The following is a 21,601-nucleotide window of genomic DNA, read 5'->3' as shown; positions in this document are numbered from 1 at the left end:
GATAAAAACCCAGATTTCATTTTACCGTAACTCTTCCTCCTCCTCTCTCCAAGTGAAAGTTCTTCAGCTGCACCGTGAATGTTGATCGCCCTTCCACGCATTTTTATTTGGGCCGTCTGTTTTCCGGGACATCGTTTTTGTCGTTTCGTAAACAAACTGCAAAAATGCGACGTGTTCATGCCCAGGATGACGAGGCCTCGTCTGAAGTATGTGCGTACGCATGTTGAACTCCGTTACTTAAGGAGGGGTTGTTTGGCCCCTGTGCGTGGGCGCGCGTGTTCCCTCGTGTGTACGTTATTCGCGCTTAACGAACCGTCACGGACGCATGGCAAATACGACGACTAACTCACGATATAAATAATGGCGCAAACTAAACGAACAATGAGACCCTATTTCCACAGCGGGCACTGCTTCAGTGCGCAAGGCCGTTTAACGCGATTGCAACGGGCTCGAAGAACCCTGTGACATGAAATGTACATACATACGTACACACTTACGTGGAACTTCTTTCGCACCGTACGTAGCCAACCGCGCTAATCGGAGGTGCGGGGAAGGACAACGAAATGGCGGTGAAGGGCATCTGAAGGACGTTTCAAGGACAACACAGAGACAATGAAGGCACCAGCACCAGCAAAGCAATGCATTGACCTTTGGTCATTGATGATTTATAAATAAACTAGCTTTACTACCCGGCTTCGCCCGGGACTTGGATTCTTGTCTTGGATTAATACACGGCCTACGTGGAGGGTTGGGGGGGGGTGCGTGACGTCAGCAGTCACACTGCGTGACGCTGCCGCATACGGGTGACATCACAGATGTGACGTCACCGCTCACTTGCCGTGCAAAATATATTCATTATTGCGCCCCCCCCACCCCCAAAATAGAAAAGTCTATTTTTATACTTTTTGCATTGTGTACAGTCTGGAAGCTACCCACATGGCAAATTTCACGTTTGTTGCATGTCGGGAAGTATGCTAAACATTTCGAACAGACACACATTCACAAATTTCCCTTTTATATATATAGATTACTCACGACATGAGGATGCCTTGCGGACGAGGCCTAGGGGACAAAACATCAAGCAGGCTTCATCAAATCTCACTGCCTCTGTCCCAGCTTGCGGTGTAACGAGCGCCCCACAGTTTAGTCGACAGGCAAAGTCACGCGTTCGGTGGGGGTAAAGTGTGGGTATTCCGACCGCTTCCAAGACGTCCGGCCAGCGTGGAAGAGAAGGCAACATACCTTCTAAAGGTCTCTGTGGGGCCCTCTCGAGCAAAGGAGGCCCTTACCGACAGCAGCGGCGTGAGCGAGCAATTCCAGGGCCTGAGTCCTGTAACTTCACCTAGCAATGCCACGGTGCTGCCCATTCCACGTGGCGCAATGTCGGGGAGTAAAAAAAATATAGGCAGGCAGCGGACAAGAGGTCTGGATTCCATGATTGTGCGGTGTTCTAATCAAACCACATAATTCTAGTCCGAACTACTAATCACGCACAGTATGGTATTGCTCGTTGCGTTGAATAGCGTCCCATAGTTTATACTCGATAATGCATCCGATATTCCAGCAACATTTGACGAACAAGCCTGATTCTGCTGATGAAACTGTCAAAACCGGTCCAGAATTGACTTGCTTAAACAAATTCTGCTTGATAATATTTGTCTGACAAGCCAATAGACTGGAGGACCAATAAATACTTTAATTTGCATGTGCGGACAGAACGGACTGTACTCGAAAGTCGAACATACACGCTTCTGAGCAGAACCACTGACTCCTGAGCAGCATTTAATTTATCGACGGGAAAACGCGAAGCGTGGATCCGTGACGCGTCGGAAGTTGCCGCAACGCACCAAGTGCTCACACGAGGCGGGCAGCCTGCGTCCGCTCCGAGGATATTTCAAATTGCCGGCGTGCAAAAACGGCTAAACCGTCGCACGGTACGAGAAAAGGGGCTGCAAGGTGTCAGGCAAGGTCACGAACCTTTGCCCAAACACTTAAGGCTCTTTCGTCCCGTTGGGCTTGCATGCACTACGGTGGACGAGCGGCCTCGTGCGTGCCAGCCGCTGACTCGGGTTTCCTCGGGCTCAGCTGAATTCGATTGGCGCAGACCGTCGCTAATGTCTGCAGGGTGCAACATTTACAACTGTCCGTGTCTCCCTTGAAAACGCACCCTTGCGCGTGCGGTGTTCAGACACGAGTATTTGTGCTGGAATCCAACTGCGATAACAAGCGAGGTATTCCTCCGTTATTCACTTCTGCACGCAGTGGCTAAACTCAGCAGCCAACAGCTGATGAGCTCCGCTCGGGCTTTCTGCAGAATCGTCTTTCGGATTCAAGCGATCGGCATCTGCGAGCATGTGCAAATATCACAGGCGCGCATGCACGCTCGCGCGCAAAGAGCAGCGCAATATAAGGGGGGGTGGGTGGGGGGGTGGCTACAGCTGTGCGTTTTTAAAGCAGTTGTCCAATTAAGCTCTCTAATTCCACCGAGTGCCGATCGCCGGCCGCTGCAAATGCTCCTCTTCCAAAACGAACTTACGGCGTGTGGCGTGTGAACGCCCTCTCCGTGTGCTTCTCTAAAATTAGCCCCGGGCCCTACATTCATTCGTCCGTCGGTCGGGGGGCTGGGGTGGGGGGGGGCTTCTTGCAACCGAGCAGCGCAGGCTTAGGGCCTTCCGGGCATTCGAGTCTAAAGGGTCGCCCCAAATAAAGCGCCATCAGCGGCGCAATGTGGCCAGGCCCAAACGAGCAATGCGTACCCGTTTTATGCGTTTTGTCCCCCTCGGGCTGAGTGCTGACTCGTTGCACCCAGACTCAATCAATCCACAGTTATATTGCTGCTTGTCCTTTTTGTTTATTTTATTGTTTTCTCCGAAGCAACAATCGTAAACTGTGCGCGTGTGTATACAAATGCGTGTGCGTGCAAGTGTGTGTGTGTGCAGGGAGTGGTAGCGTAGCGGTTAGTGTGCCGCGCTACGAACCCGGTGACCCGAGTTCAATTCCCACTAACGGCCACCAACGCCGGTGACCATTATTTGAACCGGTCCTGGGCCTCTCCTAGGTCGACTCAGCTTCAAATAAATACCTAGCACGGCGCGTAAACATCGCCAATGGGGAGACAAAGGCGGTCGGGCGTGGTGCTGACCACCCAACCCCTCGTGTGCCACGGTGCCAGCCTTCATAGGTGCTGCTCGCTAACAGCACTTGCCCCCAAAAGTATGTAACGGCTATACGGGGGAATAATCTTTGTTGTTTTGTGAGTGTGTCAAAATAAATAATTGCAATAATTTACAGCCACTGCTGCAGGAAGGTCGTGAGAATTGTTTAAGGATACAACGTCATGCCGGCCGAGTGTGAATTGGTGAAGGGGGAGAGAGCCTCAGGACTGATTCAGATATCAGTCACCACTGATGTTAGCCGTGACCAGGAATGAAACACAAGAGGTCACCGGTTTCACACGTAAACACGATGCGCACTCTTCGGTAAGCGTGTACTGCACACAGCACGGTGGACCCTGGAATGTAATGGTTCTCTCTCGGGCAATGTCATCATGGATGGAAGTGTGATTAGTGTCCATTATTGCCTACGCTGGAGTCTTCGCAGGCAATAACAGAAGGTATAAAAATACATTGCACGTATATAAAGACAAAGATTTCCATTAAACAATGTTATGCTGTTGGGGAAAGTGCTGTTATAGAGAAACTAGGTTATGAGGGGCCAAGAGACACAGAAATACACACACACATATATAAAATCCATAGACTATGAATAAACAATGAATCGATTCATGTATTAAAATCTATTCCTATGCTCTCGATACAGAATTGAATTGTTCCGTTCACGCTGCGCTCTGAACTTGGCGACCTGAGTTTGATTCAGGCACCATGGCAAACGCTGGCAGTCAGTGGCATCTGCACCGGGACCTTGGCTCTAATTTCACCAACTGTCACTGATCAGCACGGTGAAGTATGGTCAATCAACCCCCATGACGAACATCACACCGTGGGGAGGCCTTCATCTAGCAGTGGCTTGACATTAGGCTGTAAGTTATTATAATATTACTATTATAGATTTGGACCTCAATGCTGTTAAGCTGCAACCATCATCAAGTTTAGTTTTTGTTCGACCTAAAAATCAAATATTCAGTGGCGTATTCTCCGGATTTTAAGATGCGCTCCAGAAAGTGAAACATCCTAAAGCTTGTGCTGGTGCCAAAATCATATGAACACTGGCCACAGGCGCACACACAACCTGCCGAATTTCAATACGCATCCCCCTAACTCTTGCTTGAAATTACAGGTGTGCCTCTTCTAGCCCAGAAAATACGCTAATAGTCGACCGTTTAACAGAAGTGTCATTTGCAGCCTCTCCGCAATGATCACGGTGAAGGCGCAACGTAGTGCGAAATCGCACCAAACGCTTCGGCGGACAAACAAAAAAACTTCACGCTAATTTTTTGCGGACGGGAGCCGGAAGCCTCGCGGAGCGCCGTCAGCGTGCGGCTATCGGCCGGCCGCGACAGCCCGCGGCACACAGCCCAGCCGCTTGTCATCGGGGTCCACAAGCCGCAGCACCTGTCGGGCGTAAACGGACACCGCTCGCGCCCTCCCCGTGGAGGGGTGGGGGTTCGAACGTGCCGCCCGAACTCCCGGGCCCCCGCGTCGCCCGCGATGAAGACGTTTGCGGGAAACCGAAGATTTAAGCAGACGCCCTAGGCAGGCCTTTTGGCGAGTCATTAAATCTGCCACGCGGCGTTAGGCGATGCCAGCGCGCCGCAGTTTAAAGATAAAGTTGGGTGTGTTTTTTCAAATACTTTTACACAAATGAAGGGGAAGCACCGTTTGTTGGGCCAGCGCTTCTCTCGGAGATAATCGGTGAATTCCCTTTGACGCCGGCAGCAACAGCTCCTGCATCCGCTCGCTCGTGCCACTGCTGGCAGAAGGGCCTCCCCACTGGAGGCAGCTCTAGAGAGGCTCTCCGCTTCACGCTATTTGCGACCGACTCTTTTGACGCCGGTCGGACGTTTTTGGAAAGAGGTGGCGGTATACGCAATTGACTCCACCGCACGCGACCTGCCAATCGTCCAACTGTGGTCGTAGCCGCTTCTACCGCTGGGCGAACAGAGGGAGGGGAGGAGGAGGTAGGGGTGGTATTTAAGAAACCTGCTCCGTTGTTTCAGCTGCCGCGCCTGGAGATTGAGTTGAACCGGCGACCTCCGGATTGCGAGCTCAGTGTGCTGACCGTGAGACCACGGCAGCAGCCCTGCCAGCAGTGATGCCAGGGATGCCGCATCGTCGCTGCCAGAGAGGTGTGCGGGGGTAAGGACAACAAACTAAACACGAACTGCTTTTTGCGCTAAGTTTGCCGCCCTTCCCCTGCACCTCCGATGAGCGCGGTTGGCTACGTACGGTGCGAGAGAAGTTCAACGTACGTGGAGTACGATCTAGGGGGACCAAAAACGAACCCTTAATAAAACGGAGGCTGAAGTGGACGATTTAGTTGAAGGACATTGATTTTAGCCCTGCATTTACCCAGGAGAAGCCCAAGTAACAAATGCCTATAATTTCGTTTCTTGGCAATCGTCATTTTCCGCCGATGTTAAATGAACCGTTGCCCGAATGAGACATCGTCTCTGTGAGCACTTCCGCACAGCAGGCTGCCGTTTAAACTACAGCAATGACGCACAGTGACATTGACACTCCCTTCAATCATTAAAATTACACACATTACACTTTAAAAATTATATACACGCTTCAAACCGTCATGATATATACTATACGGATGTATTTACAACAAATATAGATACAGTACACACATGGAATGCATTTAGTCAATTCCATGGTAAATGAGAGAATAAACTAAATATATATTTTTAATTTTACCACGTAAGGCCCACTAAGCTGTACAGCTCTTTTTCAGAAGCAACCTGGCCACAAATGATAGCTCAACGAAGTGGCTTATCACGTGTGAATTCATAGCAGCCAAATATCCTTAGCGCATGTTTCTAAATGCGGAGGGAAAAACCGGAGGACCCGGAGAAAAATCCACGTGACCACGGGGAGAAAGACAAGCAAACTCCAAATATACAGCAGGCGTCAGAGTCGGGATCGAACCCACGACCTCCTGTACACCAGGCGGGGTAGTTCACATCTTGCCACCGCGGCGTAACCCGCACAACGCAGGGACAGAGAATGTAACACAAGCGTCATCACGGCTCTTACAGTTGGACTCGATGATGCGATACATAACTGAGTCCATTTCTTTGCTGTCAGGGTGGGACGACCCATCAATCCTCTTCAGTTTCGTCCACTATTATCGATTCTCAGGGTGACGATACTCGCGTCGAATCGTGCGCGTAAAAGAAAAAAAACACCCGATGTTGTTCTATTCTTAAACCCATTAATTATGTGCCCATGGTACTCCTGCAACCTCTAGACGTTATCCTATGCACTGTAATGTTCAGAGGAGAATTGATCTTCTAATCGGATCGTGACTCTGGACCATGACATTTGATCAAATTTCCAGGGTGGGGGGGTGGTTGTGAATCGTTCCACCAATGCCATTATTCCTGCATTGTGGTTGGTGCAATCCCTTCTTTGTGGTATTGCCTATATAAACACATATATTGTTGCATACGCACGTCCACATATATGCAATGATAGATACCACGTACTATAAACACGACACTGTAATAATCGATACATTATTATTAACATTATTATTTGTTGATTTCAATCATTCGTGTAATTACGATTGTGATAATTATTATAAGAATCAATGCATTATTATTCCTGCTTTGGAAGATATCGGAATCACTCAAAATGAAAATGACTGGTCTGCAAAGCATTGTAGTCAAGCGGGGAGTGCAACACGCGCGAACAGAACGCTCGACTCAAAGGGGAGTGGGCACGTCTTGACTTGGGTGTTTGGGAAAACGAACGTGCACTTTGCAGCGACTATTACTGACCTTTGAATCGGAGCATTCTCTCAGCGGAGGCTCGCTCATTAATAGCCAAACTACGTCGTTTGGGCCTCATGACTTAATTTGCAGCATCGGGGGGGTGGCGGTGGTGGTGGTGAGGGGGGGCTCGTGGGTGGTGGGGGTGCGAGGTGGCAAGTGAGGGCGCGGGAGGGAGCGGGGGAGGGAGCGGGGGAGGGAGCGGGGGAGGGAGCGGGGGAGGGAGCGGGGGAGGGAGCGGGGGAGGGAGCGGGGAAGGGAGCGGGGGAGGGAGCGGGGGAGGGAGCGGGGGAGGGAGGGGGGATGTTCTCCCCCCCCCCTTCTTCGCCTGTTTGATGACTCACTGCCGCCCCCACTCCCCACTCGACTTACTTGACGCGCCTTGTTACTCCACGCGTCAATTTGCGGACGCGTTCCATGTTGCGTGCGAAAGCGAGTCAGAGGAAAAACACCAAGAACACCAAAAAACACCAAAACACCAATAACACCAAGAAACACCAAAAAAAAAAATCAAAAACACCAAAAACACCAAAAACACCAAAAAAACACAAAAAACACCAAAAAGACCAAAAACACCAAAAAACACAAAAAAGACCAAAAACACCAATAACACAAAAAAACACCAAAAAACACCAAAAACACCGATAACACCAGAAACACACCCAACAACTAAAAAAATGTGGCCAGAACAAACATTTTTGTTCAATTCACGCAAGCAGGCCTAAAACCCCCAGCGGAAACGGTCCTCGGGGATTAAAACAAACACCTCTTAAAGGAATTTAAAATTCCTGCAAGATGTTGTAGTATTTCTTTATGATTCCCATGGGATTCTTAAAGCCCTTTTCACAACCCGTAAGCCGTGCTTTAGAGGGGCACTGTTTTGGATGACGCGGGCACGGGGGGGGGTGGTGATGGAATGTTGAATTCAATTCTTGGGACGTCCTGCGTGCCTGTTCGAGGCTGTAACACATTCGCGCACGCACTTGCATGGTCTCCACGTGAAACATCAACTTGGGGGTTACAAACAAAACCTCCCCTTCGCAATCGCTGTCCCTCTCCACCGGATGAAGGCCTCCACCTCCATCACCCCCCACCCCACGCACCCCCCTAACGCCCGTCGGCCCTTCCTCGTGGCCCAGTGACGCTACGATTGATATCGCTCCCGCACGTGAAATTATCTCATCGCTCCATCTCCGCAGTGGTGGTCCCCCCTCGAGATCTTCTCTCTCGTTTCACTGCTAATCCATCACGGCTACAGCATCGTCTGCCATCGCCCCTTGTTGCAATGTGTCCTGCCCAAATCCACTTATCTTTTATCAAACACGTGTCCTTTTGCTGTCTCTCGGGGTATTGCCGGAAAAGTAGTCTCTCCGTCACGCACTTGTCAGATTGTGTCCCACGTTGTCTATCAGCGTCCGTGTTCTTGATTGGGCCACGTGGTAACTGGCAGCATGCACCGATTGAACTTTTACTTGTTTACGTGCACATTGTTACGGTGACTTTTACTATCGTCCTTAAATCGCTACATCCTCACCTCCGATTAGCCACGGTTGGCGACATACGTTCACAACATACATACATTATCCTATCATCTTTATTGCAATCTATACTCCGATAACCCTAAATGTGCACACACTGCTCTGTTTTCCAGGCGTATCTCCCACAATTTTTGTTGTTATTCTGTTTAGCCAACTTGTTGTGCGCGACTCACAGTTATCTCGAATCCGGACCTCTTGCATGTGAATCCCCCCCCCTCCCTCCCACAGTAAATCCTCTGTAAACAATCCCGCACAATGGCAACGCTCACATTTACCCTCCGTGATCACATTTCAAATCGCCAATGGTGATGGTGCGGTGTAGTGGAGTGGACCTTGTCGGAATTGAACAAATTACAGAACTTCCCACTTTCCTTCGCTACGCAATTAACTAGGGCTGAACGATTTGGGGAAAATATATAATTGCGATTTTTCTGACAGATATTGGGAGTTGACTTGCAATTAAATGTTTAAGTCAAGCTTCAGTTCAATATTCACTGTGTGATAGATTTAAAACATGCGATGGAGCATTACCACATGATACCATCAAAATATGAACTGCTCTATATATATTCTAATGCAAGGATGAGAACTTAAAATAAATTAATTGCTTACAACATGTATTTATTAAAATGTTTCAATTGAAATATAACAATCAAACATAGCACAATTCTTAAGTTAAATAAATAAAGTTCTAATAAAAATAAAACAATTCCAATCAGAAAGTAACAGGACTTTTCAAATCGCAAAAAATCGCAGCCTTTGCGATTTGCTCATCGCATTGTTTCAAATTGCGATTTCGATTTGAAATCGATTAATCGTTCAGCCCGACAATTAACCCCACCCGCAATGCGAACCAGTCGCTTGCATGCAGCTTAGCTGGCGGAAAACAGCAGGTTCCCAACCATGAGGACGCGAGTTCAAATCCGGGACAGGCTCTCCCTCAGCCCTTCGAGCCTCGAAGAGTTTTGTTCAAATGAGAATCGCTTGGTCGGACGATCGAAGCAGTCGTCCTATGCAGAGAATCGTCCCCGTCATGGCAATGGGGAATTTCCACCTCCGCCGCGCGGTCGCGTAGGTTTTGCGCGGCTGCGCGGTGCCGCTCCCCGAAGTGGTTTTCGGGTTGTGCCCTCGTGTTGTTCGGCACGGTGTCCGACGTTTCGCACCAAAACGAACCCCCGGCACGTGGATCGAAACGTCGGACAACATGCCGAACAACGCGTGGCACAACCCCATTACACATCGGGAGAGCTTTGCGTAACACACAGTTTATATTTTTACGAATAATACTCAACGGACACTGTGTTTCCGTGCGACGTTAATCGTGAACATTGCGAATCACCGCACCACCACCATCACCAGACCACCACCATCACCACACCACCATGATCACCACAACCATGCACCTGCAATTAACACGGTTGGCTACGCATGATGCAAAAGAAGTTCAACATAGGTATACGCAAGCCGCGCTCGTGTGCTCGCCGAAGGCCATCTATAACGACCCCCGGTGACCCCCCAGTGACCCCCCGGTAACCCTCGAATGCCAGGGCGGGGTTGTCGCGCTCCACGCGCCGGGTCGGCGATTCATCGAAGCGAACAATGCAGGACCCCCCCCTCCCCACCCTCGTGGCGCGGGGCGAGAAGGGATGTAAGGGACTGCGAGCGAGCGAGCGCGTGAAGTGAATCGGTCGGAGAGAGCGAGAGACGTCCTGGACAGCCGCACGCGTCGCAGACGAGAGCGGACGTCAACAGCAGGGCATATTAGAGATCCGTGCAGCGCGTGCGTGAAGGGCCAAAGGTTGCAACCTCCGCAACTGCGTATCCGTGCCACTCCTCGTCCAAAGTTTTAAACGAGAAACTAAAAAGAGCACGGCACCAGGTTGTCCTGGCACTTACAGATGGGAAAAATAAAACGAATGGGTGTTGCAAATCCTACGGTTGTAGATGACAATTTTAACGGAGAATAATAATTTATGCGCAGTGGCCTTGGTTCTTTTTGGAAAGGTGCCTTTAAAGCACGGGTGGGGAACGTCCGGCCCGCGGGCCGTACGAGGCCCGCAAAATCATTTAGACTGGCCCTGGAAAAGCAGTTGCGAGTAGCAACATCGTCAATACCAGCTAACATCACACGCCTCACCAAAGAGAAGCATTTCCAGCCATCACATTAGGGGTGAGTTAATTAAATGTTTGACCAAATATAACAGGCTAATTTTGAAGTTGATAATTTTGTATGGCCCGCGAATGATGTTATAAATATCCAAATGGCCCTTGGCAGAAAAGAGGTTCCCCACCCCTGCTTTAAAGGAATAAAGTTTGTTTGATCGATTGACTGCAAAGGCCTCAACTGGAGGCAGCTCTAGAGAGCCCGTCTAGAGGGTAATTACCAATTATCTTACACCTTGGAAGAGAAGACGCCTTGGAAGAGGTGGAATCACCCACACTCTACCCCACCGCACTCTACCCCACCACACTCTACCCCACCCACACTCTACCCACCACTCCTCACCCCACCGCACTCTACCCCACCGCACTCTACCCCACCACACTCTACCCCACCCACACTCTACCCACCACTCCTCACCCCACCGCACTCTACCCCACCACACTCTACCCCACCACGCTCTACCCCACCACACTCTACCCCACCGCACTCTACCCCACCACACTCTACCCCACCACACTCTACCCCACCCACACTCTACCCACCACTCCTCACCCCACCGCACTCTACCCCACCACACTCTACCCCACCACACTCTACCCCACCGCACTCTACCCCACCGCACTCTACCCCACCACACTCTACCCCACCACACTCTACCCCACCCACACTCTACCCCACCGCACTTTACCCCACCACACTCTACCCCACCGCACTCTACCCCACCACACTCTACCCCACCACACTCTACCCCACCACACTCTACCCCACCGCACTTTACCCCACCACACTCTACCCCACCCACACTCTACCCCACCGCACTCTACCCCACCGCACTCTACCCCACCACACTCTACCCCACCACACTCTACCCCACCACACTCTACCCCACCACACTCTACCCCACCACACTCTACCCCACCACACTCTACCCCACCACACTCTACCCCACCACACTCTACCCCACCACACTCTACCCCACCCACACTCTACCCCACCACACTCTACCCCACCACACTCTACCCCACCACACTCTACCCCACCACACTCTACCCCACCCACACTCTACCCCACCACACTCTACCCCACCACACTCTACCCCACCACACTCTACCCCACCCACACTCTACCCCACCACACTCTACCCCACCCACACTCTACCCCACCACACTCTACCCCACCACACTCTACCCCACCACACTTTACCCCACCCACACTCTACCCCACCACACTCTACCCCACCACACTCTACCCCACCACACTCTACCCCACCACACTCTACCCCACCACACTCTACCCCACCAGACGTGACCTGCCGATTGACGTCGATTGTACTGTCCCCAACCGGCGACGCAGCGATCGCAAAGTCCGGTGCCGCGACGCCACGGCAGCGTGCCGAGGTTTCGCTAAACATTTGCCCGCTCGTCGAACATTGGCAACTTTGGAGCACTTTATCGATGATATATTTTTTTGTCGCTGCTCGTTCAGGACTTGCCAATGTGCACATTCCGTTTGTGACCACGAGTGGGCACTGAGAGACACGAGGTCACTCGCGTTTCTCGGTGCTCAACAACAACAAAAAGAAACCCCCCCGGGGAACTTTTTTGACGAGCCGAGAGAACCTGCCGCTCTCCGCGGCCGTCACTGTTTGGCGACGTCGATGTGAAATAATGTTTTACGTTCTGTGTGGCCCACAAGGTCATGGAAATGCTCAATGTAAACCTGCTAAAATGTACAAAATGAGCAACGTTCATGAAATACACATACAGGTGAGTGCATGCATGTGGGGAGCGGTGGTGTAGCGGTTTGCTTGCTGCGCTACAAACGTGGCGACCTGGGTTTGATTCCAACACAGGTGACGATTATCTGAACCGGTCCTGGGCCTTCCCTAGGTCTACTCAGCCTCAAATGAGTACCCGGTGAGTTGTGTAAACATCGCTAGTAGGGAGACAAAGGCGGCCGGGCGTGGTGTTGGCCACCCACCCCCTCGCGTGCCGTGCCGGCCTTCATAGGTGCTCGCTAACAGCACTTGCCCCAACAGTATGTGAAGGCTATACGGGGGATCTTTGTCCTTGTCTTTGTACTTTGTTTGCAGTGGTGCGTAAAGCACAGATAACATAAACTCAACATATTTGTAAGTAACACTGCCAAAAAGGGGATAATATTTATAGTGGGCAATGTTTTGAGACTGAAATGTTAGGGTAATTATCCTTCTTTATATAGCTGAGAGACAGAATGGCCAGGGTTTGAGTGAATCATAGATGGAGACAGTACTAAGTTCATATATGTATATAACACATTGGCTGAAAAAAGTCCGAATTTAGCAAAAGGCGAACTTGAAGAGTAAAAAATAATTCATGGAACAAAGGCAATGGATTGTGTCACCATTTGGTACTAATTTAAAGCTTCCTTCAAGAAACACAACTCTCATTTCCACACGGCCCAAAACTTCTTTTACGAATCCCCGAAGCTCCTGGAAGTCGAAATCTCCCCAGACTCGACGGCCTGACCTCTCGCAACGCTCGCCAAGAGGGGCTGGCTCGGTACGTTACGGGGGGGCGGGGGGTGTGAGGGGGGCCTCTGCAGACCGCCCCACCACCGCGCCGCCAAAAACCCCGCTTGGTGTAAAGGAGGGAGCGGAACGAACGAACGAACGAGATAGCGGGCCCCCAGAACAACAAACCCTTCTTAACAACGGTAACCAACAAACAGAACCGTCCGCAGCGCTAAATATACACGCGCGGGCATGCTGGGAAAAAGGCGCACGACCTTCCCTGCAGCTCGGGAACAGCGAGGGATTTGCTGCTCGTTGGAAGACCAACGGCGGCAGACGCGGACGACCCTGAGAGGTCACGCGACCGCCGTGCGCTAGACTTCCACTCCGACTTCGACGCGTGGGGGGGCGTGAGAATTGGGGCACGAGACCTCGGGATGATCGACTCGGCCCGAGGGGGCGGCATTGCGCCCGGCTCCGTTTGCGTGGTGATCGCGGGGGGTTCGAGCGCGGCGGCTGCCCTGGTTAATACCGCCGCTGTTATTTACCCGACAAGAATTAAACGTCGCGCTCCGTCCGCTGGCATGCACGTACGTACGTTGAACTTCTTTCGCGCCGTACGTGGCCAACCGTGCTAATCGAGGGGGGGGGGAAGGGTGTTTCACCGTGTGATGTGAATGGAATATCAATCTCATGATGTTATTGGAATATGACCACGTGTTGGAATTTTTTTTAAATGACTTCAAAATTACTCGAATAAAGCCACACGGCAACATCCCCCCTCCTGTGAAACTACTGCGGACTCTGCAGTTGAAAGGCAGCGCCTTTGCGATGACTGCCTATGCGCTATAAGAACGGCGCAAAAGAACGCGGCGTTTGCCACCGCCACCGGGCACTCATCACCATCGACGAGCACCGCTCAAGCGCGCTCTTTTAATGAACGTGAGCCGCTGGCGGGGATGACGCAGCGCTCGCTGGGAGCCCCCCCCCCCCCCCCACCGTGGTTCGTGACCCCTGTCAGCTATGGGGAAAGCCTCCACGAGAACCCTAACCCCACACAAGCCCGTGCCTTTCGAAAACCGACCCTTACCCCTCGCCGTGGGCTGCAGCCCGAACCCTGAGCCCTGCTCGTGTCCTCGCCTCAATCGTGTTCATCTCTCATTAGGAGGCTGGCCCCGCTCGACGAGGGGGTCAACATCATCCAGATGGGTTTCAAATTCGAGCGGGCACACCGCCCTCACCGCGACGGGGGCGCGGTGAAGGGGACGCCGCAAATTGATGTCTAAATAAACCACGTTCTCGGTTCGCTTGCGGGTTGTCCCGCGCGTGACTTCCGACGTTTCGCTCCGCGAGCTTCAGAGTTCTTCTGAACGCAAATCGGTGGAGCGTCGTGACGAACGGCGCTCGCCACAAACCCGAAATCACATCGGAGAGCCGTACAGCGTGACCGCGGAAACCTACGCAGTGATATAAACGACTCGACCTTGGCGATGCCTTTACTTTATTTGTTTTATATGAGGTATATGCTCTGCTTCTTGGCACACACATAGAAGTTAGTGCTGGGGCATGTGTTCCTTAATTCTCCGTGTTTTCACCCTGCCCCTACTCATCGCCACGAATCTCGAAGGCACACAGCGGGTTCCTGTAAGGCACTCCCACAGATTATCCGCACAGCGGCCCTTCCCTGGCCACGATTAAACGGCTGGGATTCTGCTTCGCATTAAACGCGCTCCGTGCAAGATATCATATATCAATGGCCCTGAATTCTGCGGGGTTCTAACCAACGCAAATATATATTTTACGCAGCCGCGGCAAAGAGTAAACACGGAGCAAGGGGTAAAGGGGGCTTTCTGTAAGCAGATCACGCGGAGATTTGGAAGGACAACGGGAACATGACAATAAATCTTCCATCCTGCTGTGGATGATCTCATGAATCAGGACCGCGCGCGTGCGACTGCCTATCGTCCGTGACCAACCGAGATCTCATCTACGATGTCGCTTCTTGGCAGGCGAGTGATCCTACTCCGTCGGTCACCCCCCCCTTCCCCCGCACCCCTGGGGGCTACTTTGACTTTTGTTGCCGAGAAATCATCGAAGGTTGAGGAAGACAATGAATTGCGATGCGAGGCCATGGTTGCATGATGTGAAGGCTGAGATACTTGGCCCACAGAGCAGTGCATGATAACGAACGGGTTTGTTAAAAAAAAATTTCAAAACTGCGACGTCAAAAGATACGAGGTGCAATGGGATTATAGGAGAGCTCTGCAGATGAGACAGGCTTGTAGTGAATGACAGAGATGTTTGTCTTGGTGTGTGTCTCGCTCGGTGTGTCTTTGTATGTGCCTCTCTCTGCATGTGTGTCTGCCTATGTTGTTTCCGTGTTTGTGTTTCATCATTCATTCTTACCCGATGATGGTTGCTTGTGTTGCAACCGAAACGTCGTATTCTATGATTATTTGATTTTATTTTCTACGTGACTTTACCGAAAGAACCAAAGAGTAAGAGAGAGAGAGACTTAGCTAATGCCTTTCCTGTCCTCCATGTTAAATTACCTCGCACCAATAATACTGGTAGGGAGATACTAATGGGATAGAGATGAGAAAGATTAATGAACTCTTGTATTAATTGGGTTATGATGTATTAGGATCTGAATTCAGTCCTGGTTCATTTGTACTTTCCTTCATGAATCAGGGGCCCCCTAAGCTACTTGGGGCTCTAAATGTTTAACGAATTTGCTGAATTCCGAGCACCATCAGCCCCTGGCCGTCTCAGCCACACGATCGCTCCATCTCCGTGCGATCCATCAACCCCGTCCCCAAGTCACGGGATCACGGGCGAGTTCTGCGTTATCGTGACCACCGCACCTGCCACCTGCGTGACCCCTGCGTGACCCCGGCGTGACCCCGGCGTGACCCCTGCATGACCCCTGCGTGACCCAGCGCCGGTCTCATGGTCACGCGTGGACCGCAGCCCTCGAGCCGTCTGCTTAGCCTGACCGGCCGTAGGCAAATCGGTGAAATGGCCTCGAAGCTTCCCCCCCACCCACCCAAAAGGGGGTTCGCTCGGAGGTCAACGAGCAAAGTCGTCGTGTTGCCGTGACCGCCACCTCACCGTCGCCGCCACCACCACCGCCAATCACCGCCGCCGCAGTACAATTCACTGCACGCGCAAGGAAGTGCGTTGGTTGTGAGCCATCCATACAATTCGGATGCAAATAATAAGGATCATTTACAGGATTCATCTTCTTGGTTCTTTCGGCAAAGTCACGTAGGCAAACTGTAATTTTGCTGTGACGGTTCCACCTGAAGACGGAAGCTTGTGTTGCCTCCGAAAGATCGTGATTTCATTATTTGTTTTACAAATTTTTCACCTACGTGACTTTACCGATAAACCAAAGAGTATTAATCCTTGCAGTCACGAAAACTTCAAATCTAGAATCATTTACGGAACTTTGTTAATCGTACGTGCCGTGTCTGTCCCGCGGGCTCTTTGATAATACTTCACTGTAGGATGGTTGATAATATTTCACCACACTCGTCACTGCGGGATGGCTGATAATACTTCACCACGCCGGTCACCGTGGGCTGGCGGACGAGGGGAGGGCCGAGAGCGGTTCAGACATCAACACGAGCCGCTGATGTTAGCCGTGGCCGTGAGTCAAGTTCAGGTGGTCTTGGGTTGAAAAGTCAACGGCGGGAAGCACTGCAACACCGCTCACAACCCGTCAGAGATGTATCTAATCAAACAAAACGCTATAAAATACACGTGGTTTTTACCACTGATGAAAGAAACTAAAAAAAAACTCTCTTTACGATGGAAATGAAGAATAATAATGGATATAACTACGTTTGTAAACAGGTTGAGTAGATTGACTACAGCGTGAGGGAGGCGTTTATCCAGCAGTGGAGTGAAAAAAGGGCTGTCCGTTATTATTACAGGTAGTCCCCGAGTTATGTTAATAGTCCCCGAGTTACGATGGAAGTCCCCGAGTTACGATGGTCCGACTTACGATATTTCGATCTTACGATGGCGATACGACAAAATTGCCATCAACAACTTAACATCGTTCAAGTATGCAGACGACGGACAGAATCTTGGGGAGTACAGTACAATATGATACGTTACGATACGTTCAATGCATGTGTGATACGTAGCTTTAGCGATTTCATTTTAAGGTTACCACGATACCATACGTTCAATGCATGTTAAAAGTGTTTTTTATAGCAAATAGGATTGTTTCCTGAAAAAACTTTCTATTAAATTGCAGTTCATATAGTTAGGCTAAGAATTTACCTTGGGTTTTTTTACTTTACATTTTACTTTGCAATACAGTATTGTAATTAATAAATACAGCATATAGTTTATACAGTACGGTACTGTAAATTGCTCTGTTTTGCCAAATTATCACCGTTCTTTAAAACTCCTGAGTAGGCTAGGCCATCTTCGACTTACGATATTTTCGACTTACGATGGGGTCGTCGTAACGCATCTCCATCGTAAGTCGGGGACCACCTGTATATTCAACTTGAACGATCGCCAGAAGACACACACACAGATCTGTTAGCTTCTCATTGAGCTCCGTTGTACGAGAGTTTAAATGCAAGTATAAGAGCCGCCCCCTGTACACATACCTCCGTTTAGCGCGGTTTGCCTACGTACGGTGTGAAATAAGTTCAACGCAGCGTCTTCCACAAACCCCTTCCCTTCCCTGCGAATGCGCCCAAAGCCCCCCGGGGCCCTATCAGTCTCGATAAAGAAAAATTAAGTGTTTTGTTAAATCAAGTCACATAGCAATGCCATTAGTTCATGCTGGCAGCGCGAGAGAAAGAATAAAACTGACAACCCTCTTATCTAAACCACCCCGCCCGCCCGCCCGCCCGCTCGCCCACCCTCCCAATTTTTCATGTTTTATTTAAATAAACGGAGGATAAATTCAAAATAAGGACCACGTTTCGATGTCAATCACCGGCTGTGCATGCTGCGTCTGTGACGTCATCGCCTATGACGTGGGGCTCCAACTCCACGTGGCCGCAGCGTGGAACCCACGGGCGTGCGCGCGGACCCCCGCGATTCCTGATGCGAGGGACAAAGTGAACCCCTGAACCCCCCCTCCCTCACATATAGAAGTCAAAACTCCGCCTGTGGTGGTGGTGGTGGTGGAATCTGTTTGCACTCAGCCCGACGACTCTTCCCCTCTCTCGTTTTGCTCGCGACCGAGAGCTCGCAAACACGCCACAGTGAATCAAACCTGCCTTGGGCGGAGGAGCCACCACCACCACCACCACTGCTTGATGGATTCCTCCTGTTGCGCACTCCCCCCCACCACCACCACTACCCCGTGCCCCCGCACAAAGACAAAGATTCCCCCCGTATAGCCCCTCAGCAGACTGTCTCAGGGGCAAGTGCTGTTTGCGAGTAGCGCCGATGAAGGCCGTGGTGAACGATGGGGGCAGTGGTGGGTGGGTGGCCAGCATCACACCCGGGCCAGCCTCCGTCTCCCCGAGTGGCGATGCTCACATACCGCACCAGGTACTCATTTGAGGCTGAGTCGACCTGGGAGGGGGGTGGGGGGGGGGAGGCTCAGGACCGGTTCAGACAATCGTCACCGGCGTTGACCGCGGGAGGGAATCGAACTCGGGGTTTCGTAGCGCAGCGGCGCGCTAACCATTGGGCCACCGCTCCTCAAACACACCGCCCCCCCCACGAAGGATGGTGGGAGTGGAGTGTGTGTGGGGGGGGAGAGGCACGCACTGCTGCTGACAGATAGCTGCTGACCTCATTCGGGGCGATAATAAAAATCAGAAGGGGCTTTAGGGTGCTCGTTGCGTCACCCGCAAGCTATGTCTCTCGACACCCGCACGGTGCACACGTGTCCGTAGAAATTGAAACAAGCGGGGGGCCGATCGCGTGAAGACATCGCGGAAACGTGGCGACGTTTCGCGCGGGGGGACTTGCCGCGGCAAGTGAAAAGGCGCAGCCCTGCAATTCCTTTGCTCGTGCGCCTGTTGGCGGAAGGGGACCTCCGCTTCGGAGAGTTCGAGAGAGAAAGCACCCCCCGCCCCCACTACCTCCCCACCAGAGGTTTGGCCTACTCTGGCACACCGGCCAGACGTGTCTGCAAGAGGCGTGAGTCGCCCACGCTTTACCCCACCACACGTGGCAGGGGTGGAATTTAAGCAGCGTGCGCGTTTTGTTTCGACTGCCTCGGCAGGAGATCGAATCAATGGAAGCCACACTGGCGTTGTGTGCTTTATTTAAAATCTAGATTGAAAATTCACTCCTTTAGAACGACTTTTTTGCGTTTAGTTTTGCCGTCCTTATCCACCGCACCTCGGATTTGCATGGTTGGCTAGGTACGGCGCAAAAAAAGTTCAACGTACAGGACATGCGAATCACAGCACGCACTAAACTCAGCCACAAAGTTACACGGCTGAAACATCCTTTTCGCTTGTAAAAGAAAAGGGATGTGGGGAAGACATTGTCTCAAATGTTTTCCCTGGATTTTTTGTTATCACCGTGACCGTGCGCGTGGAGTGCTGAACAAATGTTCACGGTTTAAGAGGCCTGCGTTGGTTCCTCCTTTGGGTTTGCGCTTCGTAGAGAACCGAAACTAAACGTAGCTGCCGAGAGAACATGACTTCATGCAGCCGTGTGGATGTGACCCTCACCCCCCCAGTTGCACAGGCATTATTTGAACGGCACCGATTGCGTGTCGGTGGCACCAAGAGGAGACGGATTTTAAAAACTACACGAGCTTGCAAGAAAAGACAAATATCCCCCGTGGAGCCTGAACCGACTGTTGGGCCAAGTGTTCTGAGCGAGCACCAATGAAGGCCGGCATGGCACACGAGGTGGCCAACACTCTGCCAAACACACACACACAGACCCACATATATCCAAAGACAAAGATCCCCCATGTAGCCAACACACACACAGTCGGTGAAAGTGCTGTTAGCGAGAATCGATGAAAGCCAAGACGGACCGCGAGAGGGCGGTATGGCTAACGCCATGGCTGACTGTCTTTGTCTCCCAAGTGGCGATGTTTACTACATACCTCACCAGGTACTCATTTGATGCCGAGTCGACCTAAGGGAGGGCCAGGGCCGGTTCAGATAATCGTCACTGGTGGTCGCCGCGAGCCAGAATCGAACTCGGGTCACCGGTTTCATCGCGCAGCGCGTTAATCACTACCCTACCGCTCCGCGCAACACACATGCATGCGCACAACACGACACACGCACACGTGCACACACGGTGACGTGCACACAAGGTGACGCGTACACCGCCACCCTTTGTGTTCCCGTGGCGTGACAGCAGCAAGGATCAGAGAAGCGTCGCTTCAGCACGTCCTGGCCACGTGTTCCACAGCGATGAAATGAAACAGAGCCCCCTATACACACTCTCATTAGCGCGCGCGGCTGTCAACCTGCGGTCTGAAACACACACTGGCCACGTGTTCTTCTAAAAGCCCCGCCGGGCTTTACTGTCGGTCAGGTGTCTTTTAAAAAGAAAACTTGCAAACACAAAAAAGTCATGTTTGCTCCTTAAAAAAAAGAAATCCCGTAGAAGCAGGTAATACGTTAGCAAAAGTGAGTTATTCTAAACTAACTTTTTAAAACTTTTTTTTTGTTACCTGGTCTTATGCACACCCCTGTGTCGATTCACTGCTAGATGAAGGCCTCCTAATGCCCTGTTGGTCAGTCGGGTTGATTGACCAAATCATCACCACGTTGGTAAGTGTGGGTTGGCGAAGGGGCTTGGGAAAGCCCGGTTCAATAATACAACACTAATTGTATTTAAAGCATATAGCAAGCCAAGCTCAAGACACTAAACTTGGGATAACAATTGACAACCCTTTGTGGATTCACTGCTGGATGTATTAACTATTTAACATTTATTTTTATTTTACCAGGTAAGGCCCACTGAGCAATGATTGCTGTTTTTCAGAAGCGACCTGGCCACATGCAATAGCTCAATGATGCGGCTCATCACGTGGAAATGTATTGCAGTTAAATCATCTAAACGCAGTTAAATAATCTAAACCCATTTAAATCATCTAAACGTACGTTTCGAAATGTGGAGGGGAAAAAGCGGAGGATCCGGAGAAAAGTTCACGCGGCCACGGAGAGAGAGAGATAGAGAGACGCCGCAAACTCTAAATATACAGCGGGGTCTGGATCGAACCTACGACATCCTGCGCACCAGGCGAAGGAGTTAACATCTTGTCACTGCGGTGCCCCCAATCCATTGGGGCAACGAGCCAAGGCGTCAAATTTCATGAGAAGTCTTTTTTTTCTTGACAAGGGTTTCTTTTGGAGTTTCATTTTTAGTTTATTTTTCAAACGCTCGCATTTTAGTTGAGAGATGGGGGAGTCGGAAAAAAATAAATGCAACACAACAAACCGCTCAAAAGTGAACCGGGGGTCGCGAGTTCACGCAGAAGATGACGTAGC

The 21,601-nt window shown here is 51.1% G+C and overlaps 2 protein-coding genes across 2 annotated transcripts in view; one reads left to right on the top strand and one right to left on the bottom strand.

The window, feature by feature from the left end:
* Positions 1-21,601, bottom strand: part of CMSS1 (cms1 ribosomal small subunit homolog) — a 171,709-nt gene that overhangs the window by 55,567 nt on the left and 94,541 nt on the right. The window lies entirely within an intron of this gene.
* LOC144948611 (filamin-A-interacting protein 1-like) overlaps positions 1-21,601 on the top strand; it is a 132,289-nt gene that overhangs the window by 20,514 nt on the left and 90,174 nt on the right. The window lies entirely within an intron of this gene.

The sequence above is a fragment of the Lampetra fluviatilis genome, chromosome 50, assembly GCF_964198595.1.
Source record: "Lampetra fluviatilis chromosome 50, kcLamFluv1.1, whole genome shotgun sequence".
Taxonomy (NCBI): domain Eukaryota; kingdom Metazoa; phylum Chordata; class Hyperoartia; order Petromyzontiformes; family Petromyzontidae; genus Lampetra; species Lampetra fluviatilis.
Note: the sequence above shows the minus strand (reverse complement) of the source record. Positions and strands in the feature narration are given on the sequence as shown.